The sequence below is a fragment of the Tenrec ecaudatus genome, chromosome 8 (genome assembly GCF_050624435.1).
Source record: "Tenrec ecaudatus isolate mTenEca1 chromosome 8, mTenEca1.hap1, whole genome shotgun sequence".
NCBI lineage: Eukaryota > Metazoa > Chordata > Mammalia > Afrosoricida > Tenrecidae > Tenrec > Tenrec ecaudatus.
Genome location: NC_134537.1, coordinates 39,583,299 through 39,592,851, shown reverse-complemented (window position 1 = coordinate 39,592,851; position 9,553 = coordinate 39,583,299). Strand labels below are relative to the sequence as shown.

Here is a 9,553-nt window from a genome sequence, read left to right as displayed (position 1 = left end):
AGACTTCACAGGTCATTGTACCACGAAGAACTGGCAGACATCCAGACATTTCTAGAGGTAGCACATGGGACAGACTGCATAATAGATTGTATGTGGGTCACAAAGCAAACATCAATAAATTTAAAAACACCGAGAGATCCTACAGACCATCTTCTCAGATCACAATGGTATAAAATTAGAAATCAATAATAGGACAATGACGCCCCCCCAAAAAAACCCAAAACAAAAACAATTACATGAAAATTGAACAACACTTTACTTAAAACCACCGAGTAATTGAAGAAGTAAAGAATACAATTTTAAAAGTCTTTTAAACAAGTGAGAATGACAATACAATGTACCAAAATCTTTGGGACACAGCAAAAGTAGTACTCAGAGGACAATTTATAGCAATAAATTCCTAGTTCTTCCCTCTATTTCCTTTTACTTTCCTCTCGTGCCACTATCATGTTCGGCCTTCATTTGTATTTCAGTAATTCCTCTTGGTTACACTGCTCTTGATCAAGCCCTACCAGGCATCCTATGCCCTCCTTGCCATCGATTTTAGATTGCTCATTGTTCCCTTGTCCCTGGGTTTGTTAACACCCACTTCGCATCTGTTTTTAATGCCGCCCCCATCATGATCCCAAGTCTACCTTACAAATCCAGCTAGACCAGAGCATGTACATGGGTACACATAAGAACTGGAAACAAGGGAATCCAGGACAGAGAAACCCCTCAGGACCAATAATCAGAGCAGCTATGCCAGGAGGGGAAGGGGAAGGAGGGAAGAGAAAGGGGGAACCAATCACCATGATCTACATATAACTCCCTTCCTGGGGGATGGACAAAAGAAAAGTGAATGAAGGGAGACATTGGTCAGTGTAAGATATGGAAAAAAAATTATAAAGTATCAAGGGTTCATGAGGGAGGGAGGGGAGGGGAGGGGAGCGGAGGGGAAGGAAGGGAGGGAAATGAGGAGCTGATACCAAAGGATAAAGCAGAAAGAAAATGTTTTGAAAATGATGATGATGGCAACAAATGTACAAATGTGGCTGACACAATGGATGGATGGATGGATTGTGATGAGTTGTATGAGCCACCAATAAAATGATTTTAAAAAGAAAAGAAACACATTACCTGCCTAAATTAATACTGAGTGAAGTAGAAAACCTTAACAGACCTATAATACAAGAAGAAATAGCTTTGAACATTTAAAAACACCCAACATAAAAAAATCCAGGACCAGGTGGTTTTACTGGGTAACTCCACCAATAATTTAAAGAAGAGTTGGGGGTGGGGAGGGGATGGGGCATGTGTAAAAAGGAAATTATGCCAAGGAGTCCAGGAAGAAAAAGAATGTTTGGAAACCGTTGAAGCAATTGTACAATTCTGCTTGACGTGATTGAACTATGGAATGATATGATATATGTGTTAATTCCCAATTAATAATAAATAAATAGACCTAGGAATGGGTTTTGGGTTTGGGGCTTGCACTAGCTAGCTCCGACTTAAGAACCATTAGTCCTTACATCATGGCCCTACTCAGTACTCACCCTCAGGAAGAGAAGACATAAGATTCAGGTGCAAAATGAGATGAAGAAATCAGATGGCGCCCAGCTATCTAATGAAATAGTGTCTGGGATCTTAAAGGCTTGTCTCTAATCAAGCAGCCATCTAAGTGAGATGTCAATGAGTCCACATGGAAGAAGCACACCATAATCAGCCACTGAAGGATTGTAAACCATATAACCCAAAATTGAAGTAGGGATTGGTATCAGTGGCTAAATTGTGAGAATGTGGTTTGCAGAAGGTTACGGATGACCGTGGGACCCCGAGATTCATTCGTGGATTTACATAGGAAATAAGTGTCCGGGGAGCTCGCTCTACCCACCTTGAGAACGGGAGGAAAGTGGTTACTAAACGGAGGGCCTTGGAGAGATGAGCATAGAAGATCAAAGGCATAAATCTGACTTGAACACTTACAACTTTGTCAGCTGATTCCCACCTCTGGTGCATCCCAGACCTGGGCTGATTTTCAACATTGTTTGTATTTTTGTTTTGTTTTGTGATGTTGGGTGTTTTTAAATGTTCAGAACGGTTTCTTCTTGTGTTGTGGGTCTGTTAAGGTTTTCTACTTCAAGCTGTGTTAATTAGGTAGGTAATGCGACTCATCGCAACTTTAGAGGTCGGGGTAGGATTGCTCCTGAGTTTCTGAAGCTGTAAGTCTTTCCAGAAAGCCTCCTCCTTCTCCCATGGAATGGCTGGTGATTTAAAACTGATGACCTTTTGGTTAGCAGCCCAATGCATACGCACTCCGCCACCAGGGATCTCTTGTTTCAGAATACAGAAAATTATAATCTACTATTGAACTAATTATTTTATTTTTTTATTTCTTCAAATTTATTTATTTATTAGTAGTGACTGAAATAAAAAATAGAATTGAGTCCCATCATCATCATGATCATCGTGGAAATGGCTTTAAGAGAAAACTGGTCGGATGAATATTATTGCTTCCCATTTTCAACCAGTAGGTAGTTGCCATTGATCTGACAGCCAACCGTCTGCCAAGAATGCTTGAGATATGTTACATAATACAACATGCCCATTCACGGGGACACCCACTAGGAAATAACTTATGTGTACTTCTTGATTTCACCGTACAAGACCAGCACAAAGGCACCACCCATGCCTCTGAGCACATTGGACCAGGTGCCCTTGAAGAACGCTTTGCTCCCTTCATCCCGAGAGATCTTCCTCCAGCAGTCCAGCGTGCGGTGTACATGATATCAGTTCCTTTGCGCCCAGACTGCATCCTCATTCGGCGACGAACGGTGTCAAATGGGTAGGAAGTCAACCCAGCCACGGCTGTGACGGACTGTGCAATCATCCCGCTGACGAAGATGTGGGTGTTCTTGGGATCCGGAAGCATTCCCTTTGCGGTGTCATAGATGCCGAAGTAGGCAGCCAGGTAGATGATAATTCCCTGCACAGATACGTTGAAGCCCTGGTACAGGCCCCTAATCCCGTCAGACTTGGTGATTTTAACCAAGCTGTCACCGAGGCCTTTGAACTCCCGTTCGGTGCCGGCTTTGCCCACATCAGCTGCTAGACGGGTAAGGGCAAAATCAAGAGGGTACACAAAGCACAAAGATGTGACCCCCGCGGCACCACCCGATGCCAGGTTCCCTGCAAAGTAGCGCCAGAACTGGGTCCTCTTGTCCACACCACCCAGGAAGATCTGCTTGTATTTATCTTTGAAGGCAAAGTTGAGAGCCTGGGTGGGGAAGTATCGGATGACATTGGCCAGGTTACCACGCCAGAAAGACAGGACTCCCTGCTCCTTGGGGATACGAACCACACAATCGATGATGCCCTTGTACTGCTTATCTGCGGTGATTTGCTTGCTGGCGTGCTGCACCTGCTGCAGCAGCTTGACCCGTTCGATGGGCGCTACCGCCGTCTTGGAGATGGCCGCGGCCACTCCACCTGCCAAGAAGTCCTTGGCGAAGGACACAGCGGCATCTGTCATGTTGGAAGAGAACAAGGCGACGGGCGACCGCTTAGATGGAACAGGAACCGGCTCTGACTCCGGGGCTCTCTGAACTAATTTTTTTAAAATCAGACTTATTTTATGAAGCAACTATAACTCTGATACCTAAGCCAGGCAGAAACAACACCAGAATTGAAAACTGTAGACCAAATATCCCTTATGAACACAGATGCCAAAATTTCCAACAGAATTCTACCTAACATAATTCCAAAATACATCATGATGAAGTGGGATTTATTAGAAAAACAATCAATATAATCCATCATAGAAAACACCCATAGAACTATATCGACTGGTGAGGAAAAGGCATTTGATAAAATCTAACATCCATTCTTGTTGTTTAATTAAAATAGGAATAGAAGGGGAAATTCCGCCACATAATAAAAGCGATGTGCAAAACCCATGGCTAGCATCTTACGTAGTGGAGAGACATTGAAAGCATTCCCCATCTAAAGCAGACAGGGTTGCCCTTTATTACCACTCTTACTTAATATAGTCCTAAAGGGCCTAGCTAGAGCTGTAAGATAGCAGAAAGATTCCCAGGCATCCAGATTGGCAAAGAAGAAACAAATCTACTATTTGCAGATGAAATATTTATAGAAAGCCCTAAAGTCTCAATAAATAAGTCATAATTTCTGGAACAAATTAAGAAATTCAGCAACATAGACAGTACGATAGTTTATTGTGCCAGCCTGGTCAATAAACACAAGTAGGATTAACTGAAGGGCGGAGGGATAAATGACTCGGTGAGCCTCGCCTTGCTTGTTCTGTGCCTCAGTTTAAAGGGGCACACTACCTGTGGGATGCCTAGCCTGTGGACTGTGTCGCTGTAAATTGAGGTCCCTTTAATCCCACACAATTGGAATGTTTGTCTCTGGAGCTGGGCACCGACAGTTGATGACAGCTGGGGACCTGCCTTGCTGTTTTCTGCCTGGGTATATATATATATATAGCCCAGCTCTCTCTACAGAAAGGGACTGGCGACTGGCTGCTCTCAAGCCTTAAAGGACTGCTAGTGTCTCATTGCTTTATAATTTAACTGTTATCTATCTGTATATAATTTAATGGTTTATTTCTTGTATTATATATCTATCTTTATAAATATATTTTTATATAATTACTAGCAATCTGGTCTTGTCTCTCTAGAGAACCCTGTCCAACACAGAAGGTTATAAGATAAACATACAAATGTCAGTTGGATCCTTGAATGCTTTGAAAAAGAAATTAGTGAACAATATAATTTACAATGACACCCAAAGTTAAAATACTTAGGAATAAATTTAACTAGAGAAACAAAAGACTTATGCAAAGACAATGATAAAATATTTATACAAGAAACCAAAAGAGATTTATATAAATGGAAGGATGTCCCATGTTCATGGATAGTAACACTTAATATAACGAAAATGACTTCATCTACTGAAAATGTAAGTACGAAAGAGAGAGAGAGAGAGAGAGAGAGAGAGAGAGAGAGAGAGAGAAGCAACACAAGCAAAAAATAACCAAACTCATTGTCATTGAATCGATTCTGATAGTAACCCTATAGGACAGGGTGGATCTGCCCCATGGAGTTCTGAGATGATAACTCTTTACAGGAGTAGGAAGACTCATCTTTCTCGCGCAGCGCAGCTGGCGGTTTCAAGCTGCGGACCTTGTGGTTGGTTGTCCAAGACATAACCCTTTGTGCACCTGGGTCCCTAGAGTACCAAAAGCACTCTGCAAATTCAATGCAATTCCTACCCAAGTTTGAGCACAATTCTCCAAAGCAATGGAAAAACGAATCACGAACTTTATATTGAAAGGAAAGAAATCCAGAATTAGCAAAACATTTCTAGAAAACTGAGTGGAAGCCTCTCCCTTCAGAATTTCAAAACCTATTACACAGCCATGGCATCCAAACAGCTTAATAATGGTCACGTGATGGATATGTAGATGTGTGAATTAGAAATGAGAACTCAGAAATATAAAAACAAGCACGTACAGATTTCTGATTTTTGATAAAGGACTGAAAGCATATTAAATGGGGAAGAGATAGTCTTTTCAATAGACGGTGCTGGAAAAATTGAATCTCCACCTGCAAAAGAATGAAACAAGGCCCAACATCACACCATGCGCAGAAATGAACTCAAATGTACACAAATTAACCTAAGTATAAAGCCAGAACTATAATGACCATCAATGAAAAGACGGGGACAAACTTAAGGGCGTTTGGGGGAAGGCTGGTGGGAACCCCAAGGCTGCAAAGAGACAGGGATGGGAGGAATTTCCCTGTCTTCCCATCGGAGACTTTCATCCTCCCCTTCAGACACCCTAGATGCTGCCTGGGGCCCACCCCGCGGCAAGCTCACGAAGGGTTGCCTCTGCGCCCTGGCTCCTTTGCTTCCTGAGTCGGAGGAGAGCTTGTAATGGAGTGGTTCTTCGCCTCCCACTAACAGGATGCTTGATTTCTTCAGGATCGAGGCATTGAAGAATGTCCCGGGTTCCACAGGGGCAAGTCCTCCTGAGAAATGCCATCCGGGATACAGATGTTCACAATAAGATTCAGGAGGAATCGGCTATGTGGAAATCAGAGAACTAGAGAAAAGGATGGAAGATGCTTATTGGGGAGCCAGAAGGAAAATGCCACCTAGCAGCTCCAGCCGGATGTGTAGTGATGGTTTTGATGAAGAAAGCCAGAGAGACTATTGGAGGTCAAGGCATGAAGGTTCGGGGACACTAGAAGATGATTTTCTTACGGCTAAGTCCTGGAACAGGAAGTCATCTGATTATGGAGCCAACGTGCCAGACAGATGGGGTCAGAGTGGTTATAAAGAGTTATACCCTGATGAATTTGAAACAGACGGTGAACACCAAGACATTACCAATGGACAACGAACATCTCCACAGGTGCAATCAACTACCCAGGAATCTCGCAAACACAAGAAGTCAAAGAAACCGCACAAGAAAAGCAGAAATAAAGGTCACACCGAAAAACAGAAGAAAAGTCAAAAGGAAGCCATGGATGTCACAGCAGATTCTTCAAGCGAGATCTCAGGAGAAACGGAAGTGTCTAGTACCAGGAAAAGGAAACAATCACATACGCGCAAGAAAAAATGCAGGAAAAAGGTTTCTCAAAAAAGCCGACTTGTTGATGGAATCAGAAAGTGACATTTCTCAGAACAGTCTGGAGAGAGACACTGAAAAAACCAAAAGGCAAAAGAGAGAAAACAGTTCACATTCCCATGACCAACAATGAGGCACCGGATAGGACAAACAGACGCACCATTTGGAAAGTGGCTACAGATGAAAGGTCAGCTGAGAGTTCAGAGGATGAGTAAAGGAGACAGCCGCGCTCCGTTTCCATGTGACCTCATATTGACAGCCTTCCACTGGTGGGTGTGCCAGGGACTCGTCAACCCAGGGGGGCTGAGGGCAGAGGAATCTGGTGCCATCTGGGTACATTCAGACGGACCTCTTTTGTATTTTGGTCTGTTAAAACTTGATCCCCTTTAAAAAAAATTCTACAGAAAATTGTAACACCTGAATAACAAAAACCAAATAATCCGATTTAAAGATAGGCACAAAACACAAATAAGCAATTTGCTCAAGATGGCATCCAAGTGACCAAAAACACACGACGAACCGCTCACGATTAGTAGCTGTAAAAGAGATGCCAGTTAAAATGAGATCCCGCCTCACACTGACACTCTTAGCAATTTTTTTTTTTAATTCTGGAGAGGATGTGGAGAGATTGGAAAGTTTCTTCATTGCTGGTGGAATTGCAGAGTTGTGTAACCTCTATGGAAAACAGTATGACGCTTTCTTAAACAAACACGAATAGAAACATCACAGGACCACACACTCTCTTTCCTCGGTACGTACCCCAATGAAATAACCCACTGTGGACAACGCTGTGAAGAATGGGAATGCCAGAGCACTTCCGTGTGCTCCTGTGGATCTGTCCATGGACCGAGAGGCAGTCGTTCAAACAGACGAGCATGTTGAATAGTTTCAAGCCTGGAAAGGGACCCATCAGGGCGATAGCCTTTCATCATGTTTATTTCTTTAATCTGTATGTCAAGCAGATAGTACTAGAAGCTATGTGAAGAAGAGTGTGGCAGCAGGATTGGAGAAAGGATTACTAACAATCTGCTGTATGCAGATGTGGTATGCACAACCGTGCTTGTCAAAGAGGACTTGGAGCACTTGCTGATGAAAATCAGACTACAGCCTTCAGTGTGGACTGCAATTTAATGGGAAGAAAACACAGAGCCTCTCAACAGGACCATCATGAGAAACATCATGAGAAACAGGAAAGACTGAAGCAGTCGAGCATTGCATTTTGGTTGTGTCCACAATCATCGTCCATGGAAGCAGCAGTCAAGAAATCAAACGACACAGTGCATTGGGCAAATCTGTTGCATGAGACCTGTTCAAAGTGACGAAGATCAAGGATTTAATTTTGAGGACTCTGGTGCACCTGACTCAAGCCACGGCATTTTCAATGTCCTCACGTGACTATGAAACTTGCACTTTGGTTATAGAAGATCAAAGAAGAGTTGGTGCATTTGAACTAGGATCCCGCTGAAGGATATTGAACATACTACGAAATGTCAAAAGCGCACACAGGTCTGTCTTGGAAGAAGTACAGGCAGAGGCTCCCTAGAAGCAAAGGTGGTGAGAGTTCATCCTGATCCCATAGGAGACTAGCGCCTGGAGAAGGGCATCATGCTTGGTGAGGTGGTGAGGCAGCAAAGAGAGGAAGACCTTTGAGGAAATGCTACAAAGAGGCCTGCCACACGGGGCTCAAGCATCGAAGAGCTTTGAGGAGGGTGCAGGATGATTTCATTCCACTGTGTCCGAGGTGGTGGTGAGTCAGAACCGACTTGATGATACTGAACATCAGCACCAACAGAGATGGGTTTAAAAAAAAAAAGACAGTAGCATACTTAACAAAGGTTAAATACATCAATAAACAAATCTCTGTGATCATGAGGTGCTGAAGGGATTGTTTATCAGGCATCAAAGAACAAAAATTCATATCATTGTGTGCTCACCTGCATGATACAATTGCAGAAGACAAATGGGTGCATAAGAAAACATGGCAAAGAAAGCTCATGGTGCCCAGCTATCAAAAGATATTGCAAAATGGGGTCTAAAAGGCTTGAAGGTAAACAAGCGGCCATCTAGCTCAGAAGCAACAAAGCCCACATGGAAGATCCACACCAGCCTGTGGGATCACAAGGTGTTGAAGGGATCAGGTATCAGGCATCATCAAAACAAAAAAATCTTCCCATAGTGAATTAGGTGGGGAGTGCGGAGTGGAGACCCAAAGCCTATTTGTAGGCCACTGGACATCCCCTTAGAGAAGGGTCTTGGGGAGGAGATGAGCCAGTCAGGGTGCGATGCAGCAATGATGAAAAATACAACTTTCCTGTAGTTCCTAAATGCTTCCTCCTCCCACTATCATGATCCGAATTCTGCCTTATAAATCTGTCTAGGCCAGAGGATGTACACTGGTAAAGATAAGAGCTGGAAACACAGGGAATCCAGGACAGATAATCCCCTTAAAACCAGTGGTGACAGTGTTGATATCGGGAAGGTGGAGGGAAGGTGGGGTAGAAAGGGGAACCAATCTAAGGATCTCCATATAGGCCCCTTCCTAGGGTACAGACAACATAAAAGTGGGTGAAAAGAGACATTGTACAGTGTAAGACATGACAAAATAATAATAATTTTTAATTACCAAGGGTTCATATGGGGGATGTCAGGGAGGGAGGGGAAAAATGAGGAACTGATACCAAGGGCTCAAGTAGAAAGCTAATGTTTTGAGAATGATGATGGCAACGAATGTACAAATGTGCTTGACACAGTGGATGTATGTATGGATTGTGATAAGAGTTGTACGACCCCCATGAAATGATAATTTTTTAAAATCAAAATAAATAAATAAAATAAGCTTCCCCTGCCCCCAAACAAAAGAGTGAGTGGGATGGAGTCTAGCCTGTCAATCAGGTCACAGCCTGATGCCTCCTTGTGGGT

At 43.2% G+C, this 9,553-nt stretch overlaps 2 pseudogenes; one reads left to right on the top strand and one right to left on the bottom strand.

The window, feature by feature from the left end:
* Positions 1-2,615: 2,615 nt before the first annotated feature.
* On the bottom strand, positions 2,616-3,573 carry LOC142454273 (ADP/ATP translocase 2 pseudogene; annotated as a pseudogene).
* Positions 3,574-6,002: 2,429 nt separating this feature from the next.
* LOC142454272 (uncharacterized protein NKAPD1 pseudogene) lies at positions 6,003-6,849 on the top strand (annotated as a pseudogene).
* The last annotated feature ends 2,704 nt before the right edge of the window (positions 6,850-9,553 follow it).